This window comes from Alligator mississippiensis, chromosome 2 (genome assembly GCF_030867095.1).
Source record: "Alligator mississippiensis isolate rAllMis1 chromosome 2, rAllMis1, whole genome shotgun sequence".
NCBI lineage: Eukaryota > Metazoa > Chordata > Crocodylia > Alligatoridae > Alligator > Alligator mississippiensis.
The window spans coordinates 97,193,130-97,220,766 of NC_081825.1; the positions used below are offsets into that span (position 1 = coordinate 97,193,130).

The 27,637-nt window shown below is 42.6% G+C and overlaps 1 protein-coding gene across 8 annotated transcripts in view; it reads left to right on the forward strand.

Moving 5' to 3' along the window:
* The window catches only part of SH3D19 (SH3 domain containing 19), a 141,520-nt gene that overhangs the window by 42,849 nt on the left and 71,034 nt on the right, over window positions 1–27,637 (forward strand). The gene's annotated exons all lie outside the window — the stretch shown is intronic.

Consider the following 27,637-nt stretch of genomic DNA (forward strand, 5'->3'; position numbering starts at 1 on the left):
AAGATAAACTCATTCAGTATGCTAGCTGCCATAGCTGCCTTGTGTTCTTCACTCCTACTCCATTTTAGATCCTGTCTAGTCTGTCTTCTTCCCTCTTTACACTAGTGAAACAGCACTTTTCAACATCCACAGTGAGACTTTCTTGGCAAAAATTTAGGGGCAGGGGTGGACAAATTATTTTGGCTAGAGGGCCACTTAAGGCAGGGGCAAGCAATAATTTTGGGCAGAGGGCCACTTACTGAGTTTTGGCAAGCCATCAAGGGCCATATGACAGGCAGCCAAGGGCAGATAAATATTAATTTTCTAAAATTTTTAGGGGCCCTGTGGGCCAGATAGAATGGCCTGGTGGGCCACATTTGGCCTGTGGGCTGCATTTTGTCCACCCCTGACTTTTGGTAAGCTGTTGCAGGCTGGGGGAGCAGTGTTAGGTGGTGCTGATCTGGCATGGGGGGGACGGGCAGGGGGAAATTGAACCTATCTGGCTCGGGCCCATCTGCCCTGCAATGGGGGTAGGGGCTCTATGGAGGCTGGGCCAGGACCCCTGCAGGCAGGGCACACTTGGCTAGTTGGATGTGTTGGGGCTGCAGGCAGGCAGAAAGGAGTATCCAGGAGTATGACAAGCAGGCAGGCGGGGACCAGGATTGTGGAGTGGTGACAGTGTGGGGCCACAGCCAAAGACAGAGCTGCAGTCTGCATCCCGCACAGCCCCACGCTGTCACCATCATGTGATCCCAGCCCCTGCCCTCCCACCCGCCAGTCCTGCTCCAGAACACTGCTCCTTACCAAATGGCCCTATCACATCCACCTAGCCGAGTATGCCCTGCCCACAGGGGTCTTGGTCCGGTCTCCATAGAGATCCCATCCACCCACTCCACCCAGCGCCGCTGGCAGTGGGTGCGGCAAACAGGCCAGGATGCCTGGGCAGTGGGGCCAGGTCTGGTGGCAGTGACAACACTGGCAGCAGTAGCTGGAGGAATCTACTGCTTCTAAGAGCTGTATTTTGCCCACCCCAGCTTTAGGGACAGTTCTTTCTTCCTCATCCTTCATCTGTTAGTTGCTGAGCCCAAGGTTTAATTGCAAGTTGCTAGTATGATGAACAGTTTATACTGGCCTGTTTTGCTGTCCATAACTGTCCTCACCATGTCACCAAATTAAACTGTCCATGACAGTTTTCAAACTTGAGAAGTAGAGCTCTTAAATGTTTTTTTTTTTCCTAAGAGAACAGGCCTGGTATAAGCAGGCAAGTTCAGGATGGGCATCTTGGAGACTGTGGACAGCACTGCTGCTGTAATGTTGGCAGCTCTTCAGGGCTCTCAGGTATGTTGAAGGCAAGGTTCTTTGAGTAGATGTGGTATCTTTTATTAGACCAACTGAGTCATTGGAAAAAAGTTCTTAGCAAGCTTTTGGGAGCAATCACCCTTCTTCAGGCATAGGAAGTCTTTGCTGTTCTGAGACTCCAAGGAATAGGAGAAGATTCTGAAAGTGCCCGAAATCTTGCTAAGAACTTTTTTCCAACTACTCAGTTGGTCTAATAAAAGTTAACACATCTACCCAAAGAACCTTGCCTGCCTATGTCCTTAGACCAGCATGGCTACAACCAAAAACCCAGCAGGTATGTTGAAAGCCACTTTGGTACCCTTAGAATCTCAGAACTTGGAGGTCACAAAAGTGACAAAAGTCGCTTTATCTTTTCCTCTCTCTCACCTGTAAGTTCTGTAATTTTGTTCCTATAGGAATCTCACCCCTTTTTTTTTTTTTTTTTTTTTTTTTTTTTTTTTTTTTTTTTGAGAGTGTTCTGCTTGCTGTAGTAGGGGGACTGTTCACTACTACTGTACTTCCAGTTAAGCTTGTGTGCAACTGCTTGCAGGGTCAGTGATAAAGGTTTAGTGCACAGTGGACCAGCAAAAGATTAAAAGAATGCTGTCCAAATACAGCTTCAGCTAAGTCTATAACAGCATAGGACATCCAGAATGCCATTTAGGCCATAAACCTTTTTTATATGAAACTTTGCATTTAAACAATGTTCCCCACCAGCCAGCCAGGATTAATCTTAATTTGGGGCAGGGGGATCATCAGATAGTGACAGACTGGTAACTGAACCATCTTTTGGTTTCTGATAGTGTTAAAGGAAGGAAAATTTGAGGAAAGCAATAATAGGATGTATGAGTATGCTAGGAAGAAGATGAAATAATAGGAAGAGCATGGACAATAATAGGAAGAACATGGTTTTGGATCTCACACAAAATCATTTCTTCTTCTTTCTTTCTTCTTTTTTTTTTTCTTTTTGAAACCTTGCTGTCTTTTTTCCCTCCCCCTCCAATGCCCAGTGAAAATTTGAGGGAAATTATGCCTTTGTTAATGAACCTCTCCAGTTAGGGAAGGAAGGTTGCAATATATACCCCTATGATAACCAAGAGTCCACTAGCCAAACCAACAAAAACCTGACATTTCTCATAGTTCTGTTCAGTATTTTTCTTTTTCTTTTTAAGCAGTGCAACTTTCACATAGTGTGTATCTCTAGATAGTAGGGAACAATTGTACTCAGAATGAATCTCTTTTCCAAGTCTAACAGACAGTACCAGCTAATTCATAACACAGTATCATTCTACTCTGCAGCCTTGTGCATCAGCTAGAGTAGTTAGAATAACATATGGACTGTCTGTTATAATAGAAAACTATGAATATTGAACTTGTTTGGCAGAAAAAAATGGCCTCTTTCCCTATTAGTTTCTTACCTCAGTTTGTGGAGTATAGGAGGATTTTTGAATGTTTCTTGGCTTTTTGAATGCATTCAGTTTGGCAATCTCCCTCCATTCTGCTTGTACGTGGAACTACTAAGGGACGCCTTAGAAGCAAGGATATCTTTTAAGGGGAAGCAGATAACTGGCTTGTTTGACTTTCTGCAGCAGATCTAACTGTAAGGCTTCCTCCAATTACAGCTGTTCCAGTAATGAGCTTCTCAAAGAGAGGTGGATTTGTGGATATACCTCCTATTACTTTAGGACTCAGTTGGCAACCCCCAAAGGGCTTAGCACATGATCAGCCAACTGGCCCACAAAGCCTGGAGAAAAAGAGAAAGCCCTGTTGGTTTACTTAATTCAGATTTTTTAAAATTTACTTTCTAAACATTAGGATCCTCAAAGATCTTAATAGTAATTTTCTGAATCAAAAAATGAGCATATTACCTATTTCTACATTAAACTATTATCCAGTGACAACTTTTCACTTAATTGGCATGATCTTTTATTATGGTCCTTTTAATTGTTAAACTTCAGAAAATAATGAAACAGATATCTTTTATGTTGGCAATGATGACCTGTAATTATTGTAATATCTTGAAATTAAGGGCCTTTTTCACTGATGTAATTTCATTGCCTTTAATGGAGGCAGATAATATACCAATATGACTGAGACCAAATATAGGCCAAAAGAAACAATATCACTGTGTTTTCTGTTTGTATAATTTTTATTTTGAAGATGGAAATAATTTAGATAATAATGGAGCAGCTAACTGGGCATCCAAATACTTACAATTAGTCCCTGAATAGAAATAAATCTGTTACAAAGAACTCTCTTTTTCTCTTTCCTCTTGGAACAAGGGACCGTGGTTTTAAAAAATCCTTAAAACATATCTCCAACACCATATAACTCTCCTTTTAATTTTCAACTCTTCTGTCCTAAGAGAATGAGCTCTTTTATCAGTTTAATTTGGCTCAGTCCTGGCAGGACTTTTAACTGTTCCAAAGCAGAAAAAAATATAGTGGGCCAAATGGTGTAAGGAGTTTCTAGTAACATCTCCAAAATAACTTTAAACCAGGAGTTAGGAGTGTGAAGGTAGCTAACAAGGAGGGTAGTTATCCACTGGGACAATTTACTCATGGGTTTAGAGGCTTACCTATCACTTGAATTCTTTAAAACAGAACTGTTTGTCTTTCTAAAAGACAGAAATTGTTGGCTAGGTGTACAAATTACAGGTTAAGGTTCTATGGCCATTATTATATTGGAAGTCAGACTAGATAATCATTATAGTGCCTTTGGCTTAAAAATCTATGAATCTATTATGGGAATTTGCAAAAAAAATTATAGAAAATGATAGTAATTCCTACAACCTAGGACTTAAGTCATCAACAGTGGAAGGCCTATGCTGAAGTCAATTATAGCTTCCCTATGCCTTTTGATTACACAGGAGCTGTGATGCATTGTAAACAAAATCTAGCAGGATGACCATACAAAAGAATACAACCCTTCCATCATTTATAATAAATAAATACGTGACAAGATAAAACTCAGGTAGCCACTAGTTTTCTTTCTTCTCTTCTAGAGAACGGGTCTTTCATGGCATGACTTGTAAGAATAGCTGTTGTGTGCATTTTTTAAATTTTGCTTTTATCTGTCTATATAAAGAGCTTTCCAGTAGAGAGAGCAACTTTTTATTTGGCTATTATTTCTGTTTGTTGTGCTGTACGGCATTGATCTTATAACACCGTGGTTAATAAATATTATAATAATATGCTCTGACTGTATCACGTTCCAGAGTGTATTCGCCTAGCACATATTACCAACATTGATCTCTAAGGCATGTTGCCCAAGAGAGAGCCTTTTCATTCAGAATTCAGATGTTCTAATACCTTTTTTTTTGGCAAGGAAAAAATCATTTGAACCACTGGTCTGACAACATAATGAAACTCGTATCATTCCGAAGCAAGTTGAGGGTCCCAAATTACTTAGCTGTACCCTTGGGGCAAGCCCTGGAGCTTCAGAATGAATGGACCTATTTTGGGGTTAACTAGACAAGGAAATTGTGAAAAGCATCAGGATCTCCTCCTACATAGTCATGAGTAATGCCAAAACTCAGGGGGTACGTTTTAATACTTTGAAATGTTCCTCATGCAGTTAAATATGAATACCGGAGAAGTTTATTTTCCTGCCCGAAGTGCACTCTACTTGAAACCTACAAACTCTGGGTTCTAGCCATCTTTTGAAGTCTTTAATCAGTTCTTTGCTTAATAAATCTCATGAGCAGAGTTTCACATCTTTCATTCTGAAAAGATAAGTTTTATTAAATCAAGTTTGACCTATTTGGGGTCTTACAAAAGCATTATCCTACTGTACTGCAACATGGGTTCAAAGTATGTCTGAAACTGAGAGAAGTTTGCTACATCCTGTTCTTAGAAGAAGAGCGTTTTCAGGGATAATTTTCATTTGCTAACTTCACAATTTAAATAATAGATCTGTCCTGTGATCATTTCAGGTGAATCTGGGAACAGAACCCATGGTAAGGTGACAGAAGCAGGTCTCATGTCAAACTAGCTAACCTGGCTCATTGTCTCCCTTTAGACCATAGATAGAGGTTTATGACTCTACTAGTGGTTCCAGACCAAGAAATCTGGCCCTTTATCTCAAACAGTAGTTTGAGTTGGCTTAGTTGGTAGAAGTATCCAGAGGTCCCAGATTTCTTCTGTGGAGCTGTTTGGTTATTATGTTTGTAACAACAGTTCACAATTCTGGAGCCAAGAAGTGAAACCGAGACTCTACTGTTGTATTGCTCTGCTTTCTCACAAACACTTGTGCAACCTACCAGCAACATCTATGTCATCTTGTATGAGATGCTTCATTATAGATGGTAAATGAAGTCTTTACCCCCTATCTGTCTTCCAGATCCTTTGAATCTGAGAGCCATGCCTTCAAATTTTATATCCTCTTCTCCAAGTGAGGATGAAATGTGTGTGCATACGTAGACATACATACATATACACATAATAAAAGTCATGTGAGAGCCTGGGAGTAAGTACTGGAATGAAATGTGTGCCTAAACATTGTGTTTACAAGATGTGTTTGTATTTATCCGTGGACAGCTCTTCTTTTAAGAATAGGGTGTAGCAAATTTCTCAGTTAAACTGTTTGTCCTGTGTTGCAGTACAATAGAAAACTGCTTTTGTATGACTTCAAATAGGTCAGAACTTAATGTAATAAGCTTATCTTTTCACAAATCTAGCCTTGTGGAGAACATAGTGTTTTAGGACATTGCTGATGATCTGTATGGCTGCTTACTTCCAAGTCTCCAGTTTGAATCTTCCACAGATGCACAAGGCTTAAAAATTTCCCCATCTATTAGATAGTTTGTAGCTCCTCTGTGAGATAAAGTACATTTTTGGCTCATGTTAATTTTCTTTTCACACAAGCTCACTGCCATATTCTGCAATTGATTGCAAACTCTAGTGGGACTATCTCCTATTAGATGCTCGTGTCGTGCATAATGGTACCTGATCTCAGTTGGGTTCCTTGCTAAGATCTCCCACAGCAGGTGACAAAAATTCTTTGCTCACTGTAAATCTGTGAGCAAAACTGTACTTGTCACACACATTCATTCATGTGAGAAATTGTTTGTGGGGGAGGGCACACAGAATATTTTGTACATTGTGAAGAGAAGTACTAGAAATATAGTTGGAAAATACTTTCAATGAAGAAATTATTCAAAGCATGGCTAAATTTAAAAAAAATATTCAAGATAATTGTCAATTCAGACCTGTTCACTTTTCCACAATATAGTTTCATAGTTGGTAGGTTCGGAAGGGACCTGAGGAGATCATCTAGTCCAACCCCCTGCTATGGCAGGAAAGAGTACTGGGGTCAAACGACCCCGGCCAGATGTTCATCCAGCTTTTTTTTTAAAGACCCTCAGGGTAGGAGCCAGCACCACTTCTTTTGGAAGTTGGTTCCAGGTCCTAGCTGCCCTGACAGTGAAATAGCGCCTCCTAATGTCTAGCCTGAAACTACCCTCCACTAGCTTGTGTCCGTTGTTTCTTGTAACTCCCAGGAGTGCTTGGGGGAACAGGGACTCTCCCAATGCCTGCTGGTCCCCCTTGACTAGTTTGTAGACTGCCACTAGATCCCCTCTCAGCCTTCTCTTTTGGAGGCTGAACAGGTTCAGGTCCCTCAGCCTCTCCTCGTAGGGCCTGCCCTGCTGACCCCTGATCATGCGGGTGGCCCTCCTTTGGACCCTCTCCATATTGGCCACATCCCTCCTGAAGTGCGGCGCCCAGAACTGGACACAGTACTCCAACTGCGGCCTGACCAGTGTCGCATAGAGGGGGAGGATCACCTCCTTGGACCTGCTTGAGATGCATCTGTGGATTCATGACAAGGTATGGTTGGCCTTCCTGACTGCGTCCGCACTTTCTCGGCCCATGTTCACTCTGGCATCAATGATGACTCCAAGATCCTTTTCTGTCTCAACACTGGCGAGAAGGGAGTTCCCCAGCCTGTAGGTATGCTGCTGGTTCTCCCTCCCCCGGTGCATTACCCTGCACTTGTCAGTGTTGAACCCCATCCTGTTTTCTTCGGCCCACCCCTGTAACCTGTCTAGATCCGCTTGCAGCCTGTTCCTTCCTACTAGTGTACCCACTTCACCCCACATCTTAGTGTCATCTGCAAATTTGAACAGGGTGCTTTCTACCCCCTCGCCCAAGTCCCTGATGAAGATGTTGAATAGTGCGGGCCCGAGGACTGAGCCCTGGGGAACCCCACTGCCCACATCCCTCCAGGTCGAATAAGACCCGTCCACCACCACCGTCTGGGTGTGGCCCTCCAGCCAGTTAGTGACCCATCTGACCGTGTAGGCATCAACACCACTGTCTCCTAGTTTCTTACTGAGAATGGGGTGAGAGACCATGTCAAAGGCCTTCCTGAAGTCCAGAAAGACTATAGCCACTGCGACACCTGCATCCAAGGACTTGGTGACCTGGTCATAGAAGGCCACCAGATTGGTTTGACAAGACCTGCCCCTGATGAACCCATGCTGGTTGCCCCTGAGCATAACCTCCCCTGCTGGCCCTTCCTGGACATGTGTCAGGATACTTCTTTTGAAAAGCTTCCCCAGGACCAAGATAAGACTCATGGGCCTATAGTTTCCTGGGTCCTCCTTCCTCCCTTTTTTGAAGATGGGGGACCACACTGGCCCTTTTCCAGTCCTCTGGCACATTGTCCGAGCGCCATGAGTGCTCGTAGAGCACTCATGCTATGTTTCAAATCTGAATAACCTTGTAACTTGACATAAATCCATAAATAGGTCTAATAGTGTACAAAAACTGGTTAAATCAAATGTATGTACAGGGTCTAGAATAGTGGAGTTATAATTAGAACAAAGTAATAATTAATAGTAATAGCTTTTGGAGGATAATATTAGGTTTAGTATATTCTCAAGCAGGTGAGGGGTAGAATAAAAGATCAAAGCTGATTTCTAGTGATAGCTCCATTATAATGATCAAGTCAATGTAACTTTTATAATTTTATGAAGAATAGACAAACACTGTTATGATTCTAAAAGATATAGCTAAAAGAACAATGGTAAACATATTTCAAGTATAAATAATAATAATTAGATTTTTTTATCTCTAGATCTTGGAACACTTTACGAAAGAGATAAATATTATCACTATTTTACAAATGAAGAAAAAGCAGCAGAAAGATGTTAAGTTGGAAAAAACCCCAAATTTCTTGACTGTCAATCTAGTATCTAATCAAGTAGATCACAGTAGCTAGTTAAAGCCATTTAAATTAAATTGGTGAATTTTGGTTGCAAATGCACTTGATCCCTCTCTGCTCTTGGAGGCCTCACCAGGAGATAGCAGACAAGGCACTGAGACTCCATGAGCATGCATACAGCCCAGCACCAAGGAGCAGGAGAAATGTTTAGAGACCCATGTCTTCGCAATATGGCAGTGGAGATAGAAACTTCGAGGGAGGAAGATCAAATAAAGGAGTAGACTTAATAGGTAGGACACATGGCAACAGAGAAGGGTTATGCCATTGAGTTAGAAGGGGAAAATGAGAAGTCATGATGAAGAAGAGACTGGAGTATAAAGTTTCAGTTAGGGAAATGGGAGATTGCTCCCCCCCATTACATTTGAACTAAGCCCATTGCGGGTTCTTAGAGTGGGATGATTTTTCTCCATATTTCTCCCCCTGTTGACATTGGCCATTATGGGCACCTATACTCATGCCAGACATCTGCTCCAAGGCGTGCTAAAAGCATGCTTTGCAGCAGACTCAAATTGAGTGCTAATTAGCACACTAGCAGCCTCTGTGTTACATGTAGGTGTTATAGAGTTTTGGCCCCTTTTCGTTTGGTACCTTGCCCCCCAGCATTGTCAGGGTGAGATCAGGTTTTGGTGCCACCTAGATGGTTCAAGTGCTGCCCCTTCTTTCCTGCCACGTCTTTGATGTTTGTTGTTACAGAGGCAACTCCCTGTAGGTGGCCCAAGGGCATCTGAGCCCTGGGCTGTCTTTGTGGGGCTCCAAACCTTCCCTTTGCCCCACCCTTACCACGTCCCCAGCCTGGATAGATGCTGCTCACTGCTGGTCTTCCCCTGGATGATTTCACCTCATCCACACTGCCCGCCTTGAAAGGGTCGGGTCCTCCTGGCTGTCAGTCTTTCTGGATCCATCCCTTGTCTTCAGGTCGGCTCCCCTCCCCCCAGGCAGCTAAACCTGCCCCGTCCGGGGCTAGACTGTAACTGAAGAAAACTTAACTGAAAAACGACTGGCGTCTGCCGGTGTGCTCCTGAGATTCCGTCTCTCTGGGTCCTTGGTCCCTTGGGTGACTCATCCATCCCTTTTATCTTAGTAGGCGTGGGGACAGACAACAGCTCTGTGCCTAGCCTCTGTCAGCTCTTCTGGCATGACCTCCCTGAGGCCCAGCTGACCTGTGGTCAAACTGTCCTCGTCCCACTAGCCGGCGTTGTTTACTTCTGCCTCCCAGGGGTCTGTGATCCCCCATGCTTTACTTGCTAAAGGGCTGCCCAGGGATGCCTGCGGTCTTGAGGGGCCATCCCCGTCCATGGCATCTGAGCTCCCAGTCAGAGCCCCACTGTTCCCCTGTGGCATCCTGTGAGGCTGCTGCTCCGTGGTGGGGCTCCCTTGCCCCTATTGGCTCCTGAGGCTGCTCTCTGCCTTGCCTGTCTGGGTCCTGAGGAAGGTGCCCGGCTCCTTCCTCTGGCATCAGGGGTTTAAACCTAAAGCTTGTCCAATGAGCTTTAGTTAAAGTGCCCCCGCTGCCACTTTGAAGCGCAGGAGGCTGAATACACGTGACGCTATAGGTGATTTAATTAAAGCGGCTCTTGGAGCCTCTCTGGTTAAAGCACCCTCCCCCCCACCTTTGCCTCGGAGCACGTGCAAAGACTAAACAGGGCGGTGTCATGGAATACGCAATGACATTTCCAGTGTACTGATAACAGCACTCCTCTTTTAAAAATGTGTTTGAAGGATATTACTTTCTTTTCCTGCAGCCTGCCCGTAACTTTCTAAAATTAGCCAGATGTGTGTGGTGTTGTGTTTTGTTGTTGTTTTTGAATTCCTGCAACAAATAAACAAACTCTGAGGCTGGTAGAAGCTGACTCGGAGAAATAGAAGTATCCAATTATAAATAGTGCATAATTGGCCAAATTAATCATGCATAGGTATAACTCTCACACTCTCTCAGTCTCTCTCTTTTCCTTTCCAAGGTTTTGTTTCGTGGAAATATTCTGGTGATAAATAACATATGAAATGTATCCAGTCAAAGTGGGGGACAGATATAGGAGCATTATTTCCAAAGCTTTATTTATTTATTTATTAAAAAAGGCTTAGAGAAGCAATAAATATCTAGAAGGAGCAGCTTAAGGGCCTAAGAATGATTTTAGGATCTAGCAGACTGAGCTATTTCTAAATTGCCATCATATAGGAGGACTTCTCTGGAGATTTTATTTGAAAGAATCTTTTGTTAACATTATGGACAGTGCTGAACCCAGCACTTGACTAGGCATTTGATCGTTCTCTTTAAGGTTTATATGGCTTGGAGTCTTCTGATCTACAGCATAAGCTCTGTTATTCGGCATCCCCTTGGAATGGGGGATGCTGGTTAATCAAATATGCCAGTTAATGAAATGTGCACTGGGTGGTGCACTCCCTGGCGTCAGTGCGCCAGGGGACAGGGAGGGGAGCCCCACCCAGGCTGCTTTGCCCCAGGCTGTGGGCTAAAGAAGTGAAGAAGAAGAACCCAGCTCGCAGTGACAAAACCGGAAGTGGGGCTTTCGGTTTTGGTTTTGCCGCGTCCCTCAGATGCCAGTTAGTGGAGCTTTCTGGTTGATAAAGTGCTGGATAACATAGCTTTTGCTGTATTTTGGTTAGGATAAATGTAGTTTAGCTTAGATTCTTGATTAGAGAGTTAGATTTACTTTTGCAGTTAGGTTGACTTCCATTGTGCCTGTTCTTGTTTTACATGGAGAGAAGAGAGAGCTTTATTTTGATCTGTTTTGTGTCTCCTTTGATATAATGCTTACTCGCTGTGGTCTGTTGTCATGGGTTGTCCTTTTGTGTGTTCAGAGTGTACATCATGAATTTAGCCTGTCACCTTAACTACCATCTGGTTCTGGCAGGCTGCAAGTATAAACCATTGATTGAGTAGTACCTCAAAGAATGGTATACTTATCTTTCATCCAGACTACATCTGTGGAGTAAGTGTTCCCATTCAGACCTGTCAGACTGTCAGTTTTTCTTTTATTAGGATTCTGCATATTGCCTTCTGTATGGTTTTAGTATAGCTGTGTATTCAGCTCTGATCCTGTGTCAGTGTGAGGTAACATTTTTATGCTAGGTAGCTGAATTTCTCCTTCCATCCTCTTCTGTTAAGAGGTATCATGTTCAAAGTGTCCATGCTAGTGTCTTAACCCATACTAGTGTTCATAGCGTTTCAGCACTAAGGATTTGCTCCAAGTTCTGCCACCAAACTGCAGAAGTGCAAACCCATAGTTTAGGCATGGATACATTGCCCTAAAACCTGCTTCCTGCAGTTTTATTTTTGCCTTGGTTTGAAGGAAGAATAAGATTCATTGTTGCACATAGTGGCATTGCCCATTTACATGAGGGGTTAGAACTGATGTGGCTATTCTGGCTGCTTGCCTCAGCTGAAATTAGGGCAGATGGCTATACATCTGGTAGTTCCCAGCACACGTTCAGACTCAGGCTCTCATCCAGACAGGTCAGTACTGCTGTGGCTAACTTTTAGGTGCTCGGCTCCCAAAGAAGAATTCTTAGACCTCAGTTAGACAGCTGAGTTCTGCGTGCGACCTAAGGGGAGATTTATGCACTTAGAAATGGGATTCACAACAGCCAGCAGGGGATTGCCCAAGTTAGCTAATAGGAAGTCCCAAATAGAGGAGTGTGCCTGAATTCCCACCTGTTTCCTAGACATAAATCCTGGGTTCACAACCCAAGCCCCTGTGTTTAACTTAGGGATCTAAATTGATCCTTTGGGTACGGACAACTTTTAAGAAGTGCCTGGAAGAGAGGGTCGGGGAGAAAGTAGTGCAGCCACGCTATCTGAATCACATAAGCAGGTACTCTGTCCCTCCCTTCCACTTACTCAAATTTGGGTTGAGACGAGGAGAAACAGGTAGCGAAGGTTTCCACCTTTTATGTGGTTAGAGCACTTTCCCAAGAAATGGGAGATCTGCATGTAATGCCCTCTTCAGCCTAAAGGAGTTCAAGCCCATGTGTCCTACCTTTCAGAAAAGTGTCCTACCTTATATCCATCAGTCTATATAAGTAAGGTTGGGGCAACTCCACCCCTCATGTTGGAGCTGTTCCTCTGTGCAGCCATGAATTCAAGTATGATAGGGCCAAAATGGAGAGCAAGTGAAAGGGACTAAACCTCTTTGCCTAGTAATGAAGGTATTCATGTAAGAGAGGAGAGACGAAGGAGATTCCAGTCCTTTCTCCCAACACTGTTCATGTATTCTTTCCCAGGACTGCTTATACATTTTATATTAAACACTCACGGGAAAGAAGAACTAGATACCAGGTCTTCCTTGTATGCTAGTATAGGGTATTCTCCCTGTGAGGGGAGAGTCCTGGATTATATCTTCATTTTCTGTTATCTAATACTTGGTTAAAAAATAAAAAATAATCTTGGCAGTAGCAACTAGAATCCAAATGGCTCCTGACTGCCATATATAGCCTGATGAGAGGCAAAGTCCACTCATGGATCAGTAGCTGGTTAACAAACAGGGAAAAAAGAGTAGTTAGTTCTCCTAATGGAGGAGGGTTAGCAGTGGAGTCCCTTGCGGGTCAGTCCTGGGGCCTGTGATGTTTGACGGATTCCTAAGTGATTTGGAGAGGGGCAAATAGTGAGGTGACCCAGCTCACATATGACAGAAAAATATTTATTCAGGGTGGTAAAAAACAAAAATGACTGCAAAGAACTGCAAAAAGAGTTCATAATATTGAGTAAATGGGTAACAGACTAGCAGATGAAGTTCAGTGTTGATGTGTGCAGTGATGCATATTACATGATGATGGCCACTGCTTTAGGTATAGCTACTCAGGAAAGATAGAGTGGAATTGGAATTATCGTAGGTAGTTCTCTGAAAGCATTGCTCCAGCATTCAGCAACAGTCTAAAAGGTGAACAGGCTATTAGGAACTATTGAGAAGAAAATGTTAAAACAAAACAGAAAATGTCATTATGCCACTTGAATAGATTCATGGTATGCCCACACCTTAAATACTACATGCAGTGCTAATTCCCCTACCTACAAATGGGTATGGTAAAACTACAAAAGGTACAGAGAAGGGCATTAAGGATGATCCAAAGCCACAGAGAAGATTCTGTACAAGATGAGACTAAATAGCCTAGGACTACAGTTTAGGGAAGAGATGACTAAGGGTGATCTGACAGATTTCTGTAAAATCCTGTGTGGTGTGCAGAAAATAAAGAAATTTACTACTTACCATTTCTCACAATATTAGAATTAGAGGACATATAATTAAAGTATTAGGAATCAGGTTTAAACAAAAAAGGAAGGTTCTGGGGGGGGGTTTTATACAGTGGGTGCATCTACATGAGAGTACGGAGGGTGGGTTATGCTTACTATGCAATAGCGTGCTGGTCAAAAACCATGCTAATATGCTACTGCACAGTGTTATCACGCTACTGCATAGTAAGCATAACCGCCCCCCCCCCCCACCATGCATTGGCGCTACTTTGCAGTAGCGTGAGTTACTGCGCATTGAACTAGTACTTGGTTAACCAAGTACTAAATGTAATGCACAGTAACTAGGGTGCATTAATGGACGTGTAGATGTGCCCAACATGTAGTTAAGTGGTAGGACTCATTGCTACAAGTGGCTGACAGTTTAACAAGTTTCAAAGAGGATTAACCAGATTCATGGAGGATAAGTTCGTCAGTGGTATTAAACAAAATGGTAGGGCTTCAGCTTCCAGGTTTGGACTTCCTAGGCCTTTAAATGCTCAAAACTATAAGGAAGAGAGGCAGGGGACAGATCAGTCCAGACAGGCTCTGTGTAAATACTCTTCCCCTTAGTGTCTGCTGTAAGAAGAAAAAGGGTGAAACGGTGTGGAAAACAGGTGTCCCACTTCCTGAGCAAGTATTCTAAGCACTAGGAAACTATGCAAAACATGGGGACCACCACCCTCATATTCTTGCGTCAGAGTAGCTGTTGGGTGAAGCACTTGGTAGTGACTCGGTGCTGTCAGTATGAAATAGGTGTGCTCTGTTGGTACCCAGAGGTGCAGCAAGCTCATTGAGCACTTTGTGTGGGGAGTGTGTAGGGGTATGTGGACCACTGTAAGCCGGGGGGGAGGGAGACATAGGCCAGTGGAAGGGAAGGCTTATCTTCCCTAGCTACTGCTGCCACTGCTACTATAGCAGCTCCAGCTCTGCTGAGGTGGCAGTAGCCCCATGGCCAGGCTCCCTGGGAGCCAACCCTGGTGCCCCATTTGCTGCCCCCCCCTTACATATACAGTCAGTCTCGGACTTACAACACAATTGGTTCCTGAAAACCGTGTCTTAAATCGAAACATAACGCAGAACCAATTTTCTCATAAGAAACAATGTTATAAATGGGGGTTTGATTCCTGAACCAAAGCCCAATACCCTATTTTCACCAAAAATAACCCATAATTTTGTACTCGATCAATTATAGATGAGTAATATAGCTACATTAATGTATTTATATTGTAAATAGCAATCATATTGATTTGGAAGAACTTCTTTGAGGTGTCTTTGCTGGACTTTTTGAAAGGCTCTTGGTTGGACTTTTTGAACAGTTCTTATCTGGAGTCTTGTCAGGAGTCTTGGTTGCAGGATTTTGTGGAGTCTTGACTGCTTTCTTAAAGAAAGTGTCCAGGGGAGTCTGACAGATGTTCTCCAGGCAGATTAGCGACGCAGCGAACTTGTTCGCTGGCGTAGCGTCACATCGGATCAAGTGTTATAAAGTCGAAACTGACATCATAAAGTTGAAACGGTGCCAATTTATAAACATTGTAAGTGCAAAACGTTGTAACTCAACGTTGTTAAGTCGAGGACTGCCTGTATATTGTGTTTAGGGCTATGCCTGATGAAGGCTCCTGAGGGTTGGGGGGAGGGAAGGAAGAAGTGAAAAAGGGGAGGAGGGGAGGGATACCATTCTGGTCACCTCTTGCCCCCGCAGATAGACTGTTGGTGTGGCATTGCCCTGCCTGGCTTCTGTGGCTGGGGAGGGGCAGTGCAGAACCGCTCCTGCAGTCGTAAAGACTCCAGGGGGTGATTCTGGCACTTCTTCCTAATTAGTGCCCAGGGCTGGTGCTCCTCTTGTCCCACTCTAATTATGCTTACCGTGGGTACCTAATTCATTGGGAATTTAGGTGGAGTTCAGGTACTTCTCAGCTCCAATTTGGATTGCAGTTGACATAAAACAGAAGTTAGATATCTAGTTGTTCAAACTGGACATATTTAGAAGCCTAATTCCAGGTGACAAAGGATCTTTGAAAGCCAATATGGACAAACCAAATACAAGGATGACCGAGATATGGCCAGTAGAGCTGTTGTCCAGCCTGTGGGCCTCCTCATGGGTCTGGAAATTCGGCAGCATGACAAGCAATGGCAGCATTAATTGGCATGGCTCCTAGAACCATAGTGACTATGCCGCCTCTTGTCCTGCTATCAAGTTTCAGGACCTACGGGAAGCTACATGCTGGCCATATCTTGTTCATACTCGTATTAGGCCAGATCTGGAGCATAAAGACACATACTCTGACCTCCGGGCCAGATAGTTGGTGGTGGGAGTAGCGGCAGTTCAGGAACTGCAGCAGTTTGGTGGCTTCCACAAAAATCCAGCGCTGCAGGCCAGACAACGCAGCTCCATGTTCCAGATCCAGCTCATGGGGCCCTATGAGTTGAACACGACTGGTCTAATGAATTCAGATGCTGAAGTGTTTTTACTAAAGCAACCAAATTTTGCAGCGCAAGTCCTGGTACAGAATCCTACATATGCTATACCCCTACACTGCTTCTGATTCCAGTCAATATAATTACCTGTGTGGCATTGTAGGTGGGATAATTATCTCCACTGAAAGGCAGAGCTAATTAACATAGCTCTGTTCACACAGTGCTGCAGGGAGGCAAATAAGCTGTGTTAAAAATCAGAAGCCTGTGGCTGCCTTCCACACTGGAATCAATATAGCCATGTTCTTGCAGTACCAACCAGCATTATACTACCTCTTCTCAGCAGACATAGCAGGACACTGCCAATCCAGAGCCAGTCTTTCATATCCAGAATAAAAGTTCCAATTCAGGGACTCTGGGGGGACAAGATTGTGTTTTTCCTTTATCTACATAATTCTGTATTCATTGCAAACTCATTTGCATAAAGTGTAGAGTGCAGTAATTGCAAACACTGTTTATTTTCCGCTGATGGAGTATTTTGGGAATGTATTTTTAGCTCTTAATAGGAAATATATACTGTCAGAGGACTGGAGCTCTGAGCAACACGCTTTCAAATATGCTGTTTAAACTATTTTTTTATTTTTAAAAATATTTTTTCATCATTTTTTTAAAAACCACTCCTTGAAAGGTTGAAAGTGAATTCTGTCCTTTTATTGTCTTTTTTTCTGTGAGAGAGGCTTTAAAGTTTTTCCTTTAAAGGCCTTAAAGTCTTTGTTTTGGGGGAGATCACAAACAGCTATAAAAACTTTGCAAAAAGATAAAAGGGGTTAGAATTGTAGCTATATTAACCTTGAGCCTCTCCTCCCTAAAAAATGTGCAGAATGTGCTGATTTGGAGTGGGGAGGGGGAGAAGGTAGTATAAAAAACCCCCAAACTTCAGATGCTTTTACTCTGTACATTCTACTCTCTAGAAAATTAGAGACAGTTAAGCTAAACAGTTTTACAATAAGTTCTCCCTTGTTCCTAGTGCTCTGAGTGTATCATTCTTTATGTGGCACTAATGCATGTGCATGGTGTTTTGCAGAGTAAATAAAGACTAATTCCCTGCCCAGAAGAGCTTACAGTCTGAAGGCTCAATTCAAGAATCAGTTATTACTGAGCAGAGTGCTTACTGCCATAGGGAGTTCCATTTGAGATAATTAGACTATTCCTATTCAGGTTATTAGACTCAGCACATTGTTGTGGAATCTCTAAATACCTACATGCTCTACTCACTAATGACTTCTAGCCAGGTCTCATTTTAAGTTTAGGAGAGAAAAATAAGAAAGGAAAGAGACTGGATGATATTTACCAACTGATTCAGTAGCCGAGCATTGAAATAAACGGCTCCTTCTGCTGGCCATGTCTTTTATTCAATGGAATAGTACTTTAAAATAAGTGACACTTAAAAGGATAGCTCTGAATTGATGGCAGTGACTCTAGATTTCTCAGCTATCTTTCTCCCCTTAGAACTGATGTAAAGTCTGTTTAAACCAGGGGTGCTCAGATGGGTCAGATCTGGCCTATGGAAAAATATCTCCCAAAACTTTGGTAGCCAGGGAGTGGCTGCTCCCCTAATGTCAAACTTCTGTAGGCCAGATATCATGGCCATGTACACTAGATTTAGCTCACAGGGCTAATCGAGGCAGTATGGGGCCCAGTCTGGCCCATTGACCAACCCTTCATCACTTATGTGGTCCACGGGGCCAAAAGATTGAGCATCACTGGTTTAAGCTGCGTGAATCTGCTCTTCAGTGCAAACAGTCTTTCATTTTTCTTTATACAGTACCCAGCACTGACTCTGCTCCTAACTGGAGCCTCTGGATATTGCTGTATAACAAGTGGTGTTGTTGAAGAGGACAAAAAGAAAAAAATATAACAAGAAATTAAAATTATTAAATGGCCTTTTTTTTTAAATTCTTACAATACACAGTCTTTTTTTCTGAGAGAGGTAGTTAGCTCTGCTAGCCTGAAGTTAGGGATAAGGCAGGGCAGTGTGGCACTTCTATGAACTCGTTCAGAGGCATGAGGTTTTGTACACTACAGCCTACTTTATCAGATCCTATGAATGGACTTCATACCATTCATACCATCTGACAAAATACGCTGTAGCTCAGTGGTTCTCAACCTTTTTAGATGTAGGGCACCCCTCATTAAACACAAAGCGCCCCTCAGAAAATGCCAGCTCTTAGCTTTCTCTTGTTTCTTGACTATAGAAAAAAATAATAGAGCAATTCTTCTGTTGCAGAGGACTCAGAAGGACCACAAGATCTCAGAATGTTTTATAATACTCTGGATTACTATTTGAAATATTTGGGTTTATCTTCTGAATCATGTTTAGGTGTTTCCACCCTGTATCGCCCATAAAACAATTTTATGGAACTCTGATTGAGAATCACAGATGTAGCCTATGAAAGCTCATGCCTCTGAACGAGCTAGTCTTTAAGGTGCCACAATGCCCTGCCTTCTGCTGTTTTTTTTTCTGGCTGGCTTTGTTCTTGGAAGAGTTGAATCTTCATGTGTGACTAGTGAGCAGTGGATACAGAAATTTTTTAGGATTTCAACTTGGATTGAAAAGTTTTGGGAATTGAAGTATTGTGATTTTTTTTTCCCCTCTGGAGAGGAGATATCTGTAAACTATTCCCTGCATCTTAAATGCTAAGATTAATCAATGTCTGACATGCTGTTGGAAAAATGGCCATGGTTAAGGATAGAGTAAGTATTTCTGTGACAATATTGCATCATCTCCTTGTATCTGGAAAGACAGGTTTGGTGGAGGGTGTGGTTACAAGGTATTAATATAGAATGGTTGCAAGGCATATTCTTTAAAGCACACTGTTACACGTTTGTGTTTCTGATATACTGTAGGGTGTAACTGAATGAGTCAACTGTTACTTGGAACCAGCTGCAATCATATGTAGTTTGGGTGTTGTAAGACTTCAGTGTTTTTTAAAAGAGAGATTTTTAAAATTAATATTTCTGCTGTTTCATACTGATTTTTAAACATAAGCAGCTGATTGGAAAAATGCTGGCATGTATGTATTATTTTCATACTTTTTTACTCGTTCACATTTGCTATGTGACTTTGTTCTGGTCTTGAAAATTTGTGATTAGTAACATTTTAACATATTAGCTGCATATACATTAATAAATCTGCTATTTGAGATGGTTTAAAGCAGTCACAATGGATGTGGTATTTAGATTAGCTGAAGAAGAGTAAATATACTATTAAAAATAATTAGGAAACAAAAGGATCAGCTCCCTTTAGGAATACCATTAATTTACATAAGGCTAACTGCTCCAGCTTTTTCATTCTGAGTAGCTGAGTGAGATGATCCAATTATAAATTAAGTTAGGGAGTTTGAAAGTCATGGTAGGTAGAATTCTGAAAAGTTCTCAATCTCATCTATTATTTATTATTATTCTCATCTCATTATTGGAGTATTGGGAACTGTTATGCTACCCTGGAGTGCTTTGAAAAGTCTGTTCTTGTAGAACTCCACCCTACCTAAAACTCACCAAGCTGCTGTGTTTGAATCCTACCAGGGTCAGATCGGGGGGAAGAGGTGGTACAGTTGCTATTTGATTCCTGTTCCATTCAAAAGCTTAAAACAAACTTCCCACTGGGACAGCTTCATTTCTATTAAGTTGGGCTGAGGAAGCCAATGGACTTCATAGATCATTATTATCTACTTGATTTCTGCTTTTCACTCTGTAGAGTTCAGTAGCCCTTGATCTTCTGCTAATCAAGCTAGCCTTCCTTCTGCAGTTATCCTGGTAATGTTTTTATGTTCAGGCCCTACAAGGGTGTCCAGTAAAGGTGCTGCTACCTAGGAACCTATACTGGGTGGCTTTGTTCCTAAGAGATTCAACCCGACAGTGAATCAGAGATAGGGAGGGGAGGGACAGCTGTCTAGTAGATGTGGCACAGTGGGCAGAGGCAGAAGGCAAAAGTGAGGCAAAGAAATAACTTACTGCAGTGACCCTTATTCATGGCAGCAGATGATGGAGGCTGAACTAGTGGTGCGACTAGGATGACATAAAGCTGCACATGAGCAGTCTCAGAGGGGTTGGTCTCCCAGGTAGGAGCTGGCAAGTGGCTGAAGCAAGTCCTCCCCAACCTTAATTGTTTTTTCCCTGTATGTTGAGTGTGGATAGCAGTAGATGCTAGCTATGGGCATGCTGTGAGAAGCAGAGGGGAGAGAGGAGGATGGGAGGGGGGTTAGTCCTGAAAGGATTATGAGGGTTTGGGGCAAATGTTTGGGAGGGGCCATGAAGGGCTGGATTGGGGGGGGGGGGCAGCTATGGGCCACAAGGAGGTTTTGAGGGGAGGAGAATCTTTGAGATAGAGGGCTGGGGGTGAGGAGGAGTGGGAGCGTTATGGAGGTGGAGGGGTATGGGGAGGTGTGAGGGGTTTGTGGCTAAGCAGTGTTGTAGGGTCTGTAGGGCTTAAGTGGGGGGTGAGGGGTTAAGAGCAAGATGGATTGTAGGTAGGGGTGTCTAGGAGATGTGAAAGTCTGCACTGAGGTTTTGGTGCTCAGAGGGGCAGGGGAAAAGGGCTCAGTGGGGAATGGGGATGGTGAGCAATTGGGAAGATGAGGGACTGGTATGATGGGGTTCATGGTGGCAGTGAGGGAGCAGGGTAGAACTCAGTGGGGCGTGAAGGGACTGTTGGGGTCTAATGGGATTTGGGACACAAGGGGGTGAAGCTGAGCATGGGGGATGTGTGGGATAACAGGGGACAAAATGGAGCCAGGGCACACCTGAGGTGGCAAAATCAATGCATAAAGAGCAATGAGGGGCACTTTGGGGCCATGCTGGAGTGTCTGGGGTATGTGCTGGGGTGCAGCTTCTACTTTCTTTTTAGTTGGAGAAAAATATGCATTGTGTTATGTGATGATGCACCATGCTACCTGCACCCTGTCCTTTAAAAATCCTCTATTATCACTTAATTCATTTGCTTATAAACTTCCATTTTGACTAGATGGTCACATTCGCCTGACTTAGATTTTGGGTATGGATACATGAACAAGTTACCATGAGATAAATTAGGTGTATATGCAAATGTAAAATTAAATTTGAAATGTGTATGCTTTATTCCTCTGTAAATGAGAGAAAGCTTATTCCTGTTTCACTGGGCTCATCTACATGTGATATTAATTCTACTGAATAAACTCTGGTGCAGTTTGCACCAGAGTTTATTACTCCTGGGCACCTCGTTTACACGTGCACCTGGGACCACGGCATGTTGAGCAGGGTCAGCACAGCCCCAGCTGGCAGGGGGCCCGGGAGGTCAGCCTGCTAGCCCAGAGCTGCTCTGAACTGGCTTGGTATGCTGCAGAGTGGCTGGCTGGGGCACAAAGGTGCTCCAGTGAGGGGCTAGCTGGCAGGTAGCCCCTGCACTGAAACAACCTTGTGCCCCAGCCAGCTCCATCAGTGTCTACACGTGTTGCAGCACAGTAAGTAATGCTGTCACAGGAAAGGACTTGTGTTTACAAGTACTAACTTATGGCAATGTTTATTAGTTTACTGCAGCCTAATAGGGCCATACATGTAGATCCTGAGACTTTACTGCAGAGCTAATTAAGCAACTCTGCAGTAAACATCTTGTGTAAACATGCTCACTGAGAGGCAAATACCCTGACAGTGAGTTAAAAGCATGCATGTAGGCAGTTATTGCAAAATAACTAGCATTTTTGCAAGTTCCTACTCTAAATTACGTTTTTGTTAACTTGCATACATAGTTTTGTATAGCCATAATCTTTTTCTGTGCCTCTCTTTGAAAGTGGACTCCATTTTCTAAGTAACATCCATCTCAACACTCCCCAGTAGCTTCAGCATGCTCATCTAAGTAAATCTCCATTCTTATCCTTACACTAATACATACTTTACTCTTTCAGGGGCATATGATAGTTAAAGCTAAAAGGAGCACATTTTGTAGAGGATTTTCTAAAATAATCAATCTTCACTTTAGACGACATGATACATCTAGGCAAAATAAGAACCCTCCTGGGCTTTAGTCCAAACCTTGGTTTTCTGACTAGTATTGAACATTCTTTGGGATTTGATGCATGTCCTTTCAAGGTTCCAGGCCATCTATCCTGGAATTCACTAGCCAACTCGTTTTTTCCCTTCAGATCATAGAAACTCTTCCATAGATTCATAGATTGTAGAGTCAGAAGGGACCCCGAAGGATCTTCGTGTCCGACCCCCTGCCCCAGGCAGGAGAAGGACCCAGGTCAGACAACCCCAGTCAGGTGGCTATCTAGCCTCCTCTTGAAGACCTCCAAGTTAGGTGATAGTACCACCTCTCTTGGCAGCCTGTTCCAGATTCTGGCCACCCTTACTGTGAAAAATTTCTTCCTAATGTCTAACCTGAATCTACTCTCCACTAGTTTGTACCCATTATTCCTAGGTACTCTTAGGGGTGCCCTGGTAAATAGCGCATCTCCAACTCTCTGTTGTCCTCCCTTGATAAACTTATAGGCTGCTACAAGGTCTCCCCTCAGATGTCTCTTGTGAAAGCTGAAGAGATCCAGATCTCTCAACCTCCCTTCGTAGGGTTTTGTACGGAGGCCAGTAATCATACGAGTGGCCCTCATCTGGACCCTCTCCAGATTCTCCGCATGCCTCTTGAAGTGCGGCACCCAGAACTGGACACAGTACTCCAACTGCGGCCTGACTAGTGCTGCGTAGAGGAAGAGCATCACCTCCCTTGATCTGTTGGTTATGTATCTGCTAAGGTGCGATTGGCTTTGTTGATGGCTTTGTTACACTGTCGGCTCACGTTCATCTTGGAGTCAACTATGACTCCAAGATCCCTCTCAGCCAGTGAGCTGCTAAGGAGGTCATCCCCCAACTTATACCTGTGCTGGGGATTCCTCCTCCCTAGGGGGAGTACCTTGCATTTGTCTTTGTTGAATTGCATTCTGTTTCATTCTGCCCATTGTCCCAACCCGTCCAGATCAGCTGGAATCTGCTCCCTGCCCTCCGGTATGCTAACTTTGCCCCATAACTTGGTGTCATCTGCGAACTTGGACAGGGTGCTCTCCGCACCCTTGTCCAAATCGCTGATGAAGATACTAAATAACACCGGTCCAAGGACCAACCCCTGCAGGACACTACTGCCCACCTCTTTCCAGGTCAAAAACGATCCATCCACCCCCACTCTCTGGGTGCAGTCCCTAAGCCAGTTGGCCACCCACCTGACCGTGTAAGCGTCCACCCCACAGCCTGCTAACTTCCTTATGAGAATAGGATGCAAAACAGTATCAAAGGCCTCTTTTCTGATGCCTTTGGCCAGCATCCTTCATCTTTTTCTGGACCAGCACTCAAAAGATTGATGTCCTAGAATGACTCTCCCATTCAAATGCAGACACACAAGTACCACAGCTCCCTTAGCACAAAATGTTTGGTATAAGGAATACAGTAAAGATAATCACAAAGCATAAACATGGTCAGATCCTATTCCATCTAATTAACTGTCAAAGTGGCTCTTAGACATGAATGCCTCTAAGTGTGGTCCTTTTCTGTTTTGCTCATGTCCCTAAAAAGCAGTTAATAGATCTACTTTTCTTGTGTGCCTTCAAACTTAGCCTTCAGCCTAAGTTTAAAAAAAAAAGAGAGGGTATAAGAGGAGGGAAGGAAGAGGACCTGTCTACCTTTGCAATTAATGGTTTTTCAAGAACTGGAATAGGATTGCATTTAGATTCCTAATAGAAGAAATAGGTTCTGACCCATAGAGTTCATATTTAAATAAAACTCATAAATTGTCCATACACTGGTCCTAGAAAATGTCACTGCCACATTTAACAGCAATTAAATACTAGGTAAAAATGATCTTGTCTCTCCAGACCTACAGACTTTGGTGCATGGGCTTGTTTTGTTCATATTTATTCATAGTGATCCAAACCAAAATGCTTTCTGCTGCTATGTAGATTCAAAAGACTATGGGCCTCATTGAGAAGCTTGTTCTTATCTTAATGTACAGAGATATGTGTCAAGATGGGCATATGCCAGTAATGACTGCAAGGGGTTTTGGCGTTTTGACTAAAATATTTCTGAAAAGAGTACTACAAATAGTGAAGTAATTGACCATACTATCAGAATTTTATTCCATATCATTTACCTGCATTGGTAATTCTTGTACAGTCATCTTGACATGCCTCTAAATGTTGCATGTTTTTGCCACAGAGCTAGCTTACCTTACTTAGTATGGTCTTCCCTTAGACATTTTGGTAATGTTTCTTCTTATAAATATATCGCGTGGCCCAAAAACACCTACCAGTGTCACCAGTGCAACCCAATGAAACAAATATAATTTGCATATATGCAGTGTTATTGTTATATTGTGATTATATGTAAAATGATTTGCACAAAATGATCCTGCCTTGAGCAGAGAATTGGATACATGACCTCCTGTGGTCCCTTCCAGCCCTATTTTTCCATAATTCTGTTGTAGTCACTGGTTTGCTAGGGATAATAATTTTACATTGATTGCTGAGGCATCCATCACTGAAACATTTGGTATGATTGCATTTGCATTCATGCACAGAGATACCCTTAGATATGCAGTGAGCAGAGTAGAAACACTTTGATAGCATAGCTGTGTACCATCATTTTCTTTGAGTCTTCTAATAACAGGCTTTAAAAACTCCAAAGGAATTGAGGACCATGCTTATGTAATACCAACACATCTGTTGTGTTGGGAGGGACAGTTCCCTAATCTAGAATTTATAGACTAACATCCAGTGAAGACTAACGACTACTAATATGACACTCCGAGGATCTGTCTTGCTTATTGGGTTACAGCATAATCACCCCTGAGTACAATACATTTATAATTATTTGAGGTATCAAAGGCATAGATTAGCATCTGTCGATTCTTATCTGACAGAAAATGATGGAGGGAGGCACAAAATTTCATCATCAGTAAGTCTGACGTCATTCAGTCATTCGAGAGTCATTCAGTAGACATAAGGAACTAAATGACTCAGTGGAATGGTAGGGGCACCTGGAGCCTTTCAGCTTCAGGTGATGGGTTCAAAGTCAGTCTAGGTTCCTTGGGAGTAAAAGGTGTTACAGTGCTATGAGTTGTATAGATTTGACCTAAGCATTGCCCTGTGAAGTTCTCTCTCTGTGTAGGAGGTCGGACAAAATAGGCATGGATGTCCTGTCTATCCTTACTCAATACATCAGCAACTGAAGTATGGTTTTTATATACCACCAAGCTAAGCAGATGAGGATAAGGAGTAAACAAATGGCTAGGAAAGAAAAGTTGCTGGAAAAGAGCCAGTTTCTCAGATTTTTTCCCCTTTGCTGATCAAACTGAGCCCTAGTTTGCATGGGCTGAGAAGCTAGTCAGCCCATTTTTACCTACTTCCTTGCTTTGTCTAGACAGTGGGAAAATCATGGATGTTACATTTGATAAGAAATCTCTGTAGAAATGGGTGTCTTCGCAGATTGGCAGAATAACACTGATCCCTGATACTGGATCTTGAGTAACTGCTTTTGGGGTAGGACCAAGGCTGGCCTGGGGCTGCAAAGGTGGCTATGATAGCACCTTGTCTGTCACCCAGGATTTGAGTTCTTAAGTAGCTAGACCCACCACCTTTAAACCCTTTTTGCACTAGGAAAAGCACACAAATAGGCTGTAAAGTGATAATGACTTTGAACTAGTATGTCTTATAATCAGCTTCACCTGTGTATTAAAAAAGAGCCTGTACAGGACTGAGACTTGCTGAACTTGGCAGTTTAGGTTCCTTAAGAAGGATGAATGGTTGCTTACAAATTTATCCTTGGAGTAGAACCAGTTTATTATAATGAATATAAGATAGACTCTTGCAGTCCCTAGAGCTGAAAGGTGCCAATAGATGTATTTGACCATTTCATCTCCAAGACTGTAAATCTGATATCCTACAGACATATAGCACTATATTCATTTTAAAATGTGTTTCCAATCTTTTGCTAAGAATTTATCTTTCTGCAGATGAATGTCATGAAATCACTTTTGAGAATATTATAAAGAAGTTGGATTGATGTCCTAAATCATTTTAAAGATTTCCATAAAATTTATTTTACTGCAGTCAACAAGTTGTTCCAAAGTTTGTGCTTCTAACATAATAATGCTTTACAGTAATGAAAACTAATAAGTAGCTTTGCAGTAAAGTCAATCCTAACTAGAAGAAAATTGACGTAGGTTTCCAAAAATAGAATCTATACAAATACTATTTTTCAGTTCTTTTGATTTTTTTTTCTTTCTGTTTACTCAGCAATAATTACAACTACAGATATTATCTCTAAAGAAAACTGAGTATGACAAAATAACAAGATCCCAGGAACTGGGATTTACGAAAAACACAAGATAGCTTGATAAAATGATAAAAACTTGAAAGTTAGCAGCATTAGTCTCAGTATGTTCATACATATATAGAACATTTGCAATGATACAGGCTTGACATTTCACATATAAAACTAATTAAATCACCCTCCTTAAGATATCATTGTGGACTGAAAAAACCAACCATGGTTTTTGTGTCCAGACTGATAACTTAAGGAAGGTGATTGAATTGGTTTTATATGTGAAATGTCAAGCTTGTATCATTATAGACCTTTGAGATCCTCATGATATGTCTGTCCCTGGACACTTCGGTAAAAAAACTAGAGGAGCGGGAAGAAGGGGGAAAAATACCTTAGAATCCCCAGTTCTAACAAGGGGGAGGATCTCGTAGCACCTGAGCCAAGTTGTGTCCTTCAGGTACAATAGTATAATATCTTGTCCTGTTTATGAGTGAGAATTGGATTTACTACTAAACATGGTACTAACTATTAACAGCAGTGTTCATTTTCATGAAAGTAATCAAACAAAGGACTTGGTTTATATCAGGAGCTGGCAATGTTTTTGGGCAGTGCCAAAAACACCCACAACCTAGACTTGTAAGATGTTGGCATGCCAGGGGCAGATGGTGGGGGAGCTGTGAGCAACCTGATCCTTGTTGTGGCAGTGCAGCTCTGGCCCCTTCCCCACCGTCTGCCCCAAGGTGCACGTGGCAAGCAAAATACCCTTGCGTGCCACACTCTGGCATCCATGCCAGGGGTTGCCTACCCCTTGTTTAGATAAACTTTTCTGGAGACAGTAGAGATTGCTGAAGCCATTGCTGAGGGTCATGATCCTGCCACATTTATATATTTATAAATAATATATATATATTATTAATAGTTACATTGGAATTCATTCAGCTCTTCGCAATGTAAGGAACTATTCAACATAAGGGTAGCAAAATCAAGCCCCTAATATAAAGGATGACGAACCAAAATGTATTTATTTAGTTTTGCTTGACACACAAACATCCCCTTAAACCTCATAGATTTTTCCTTCTCCAGCCTGACAGCCTTAAA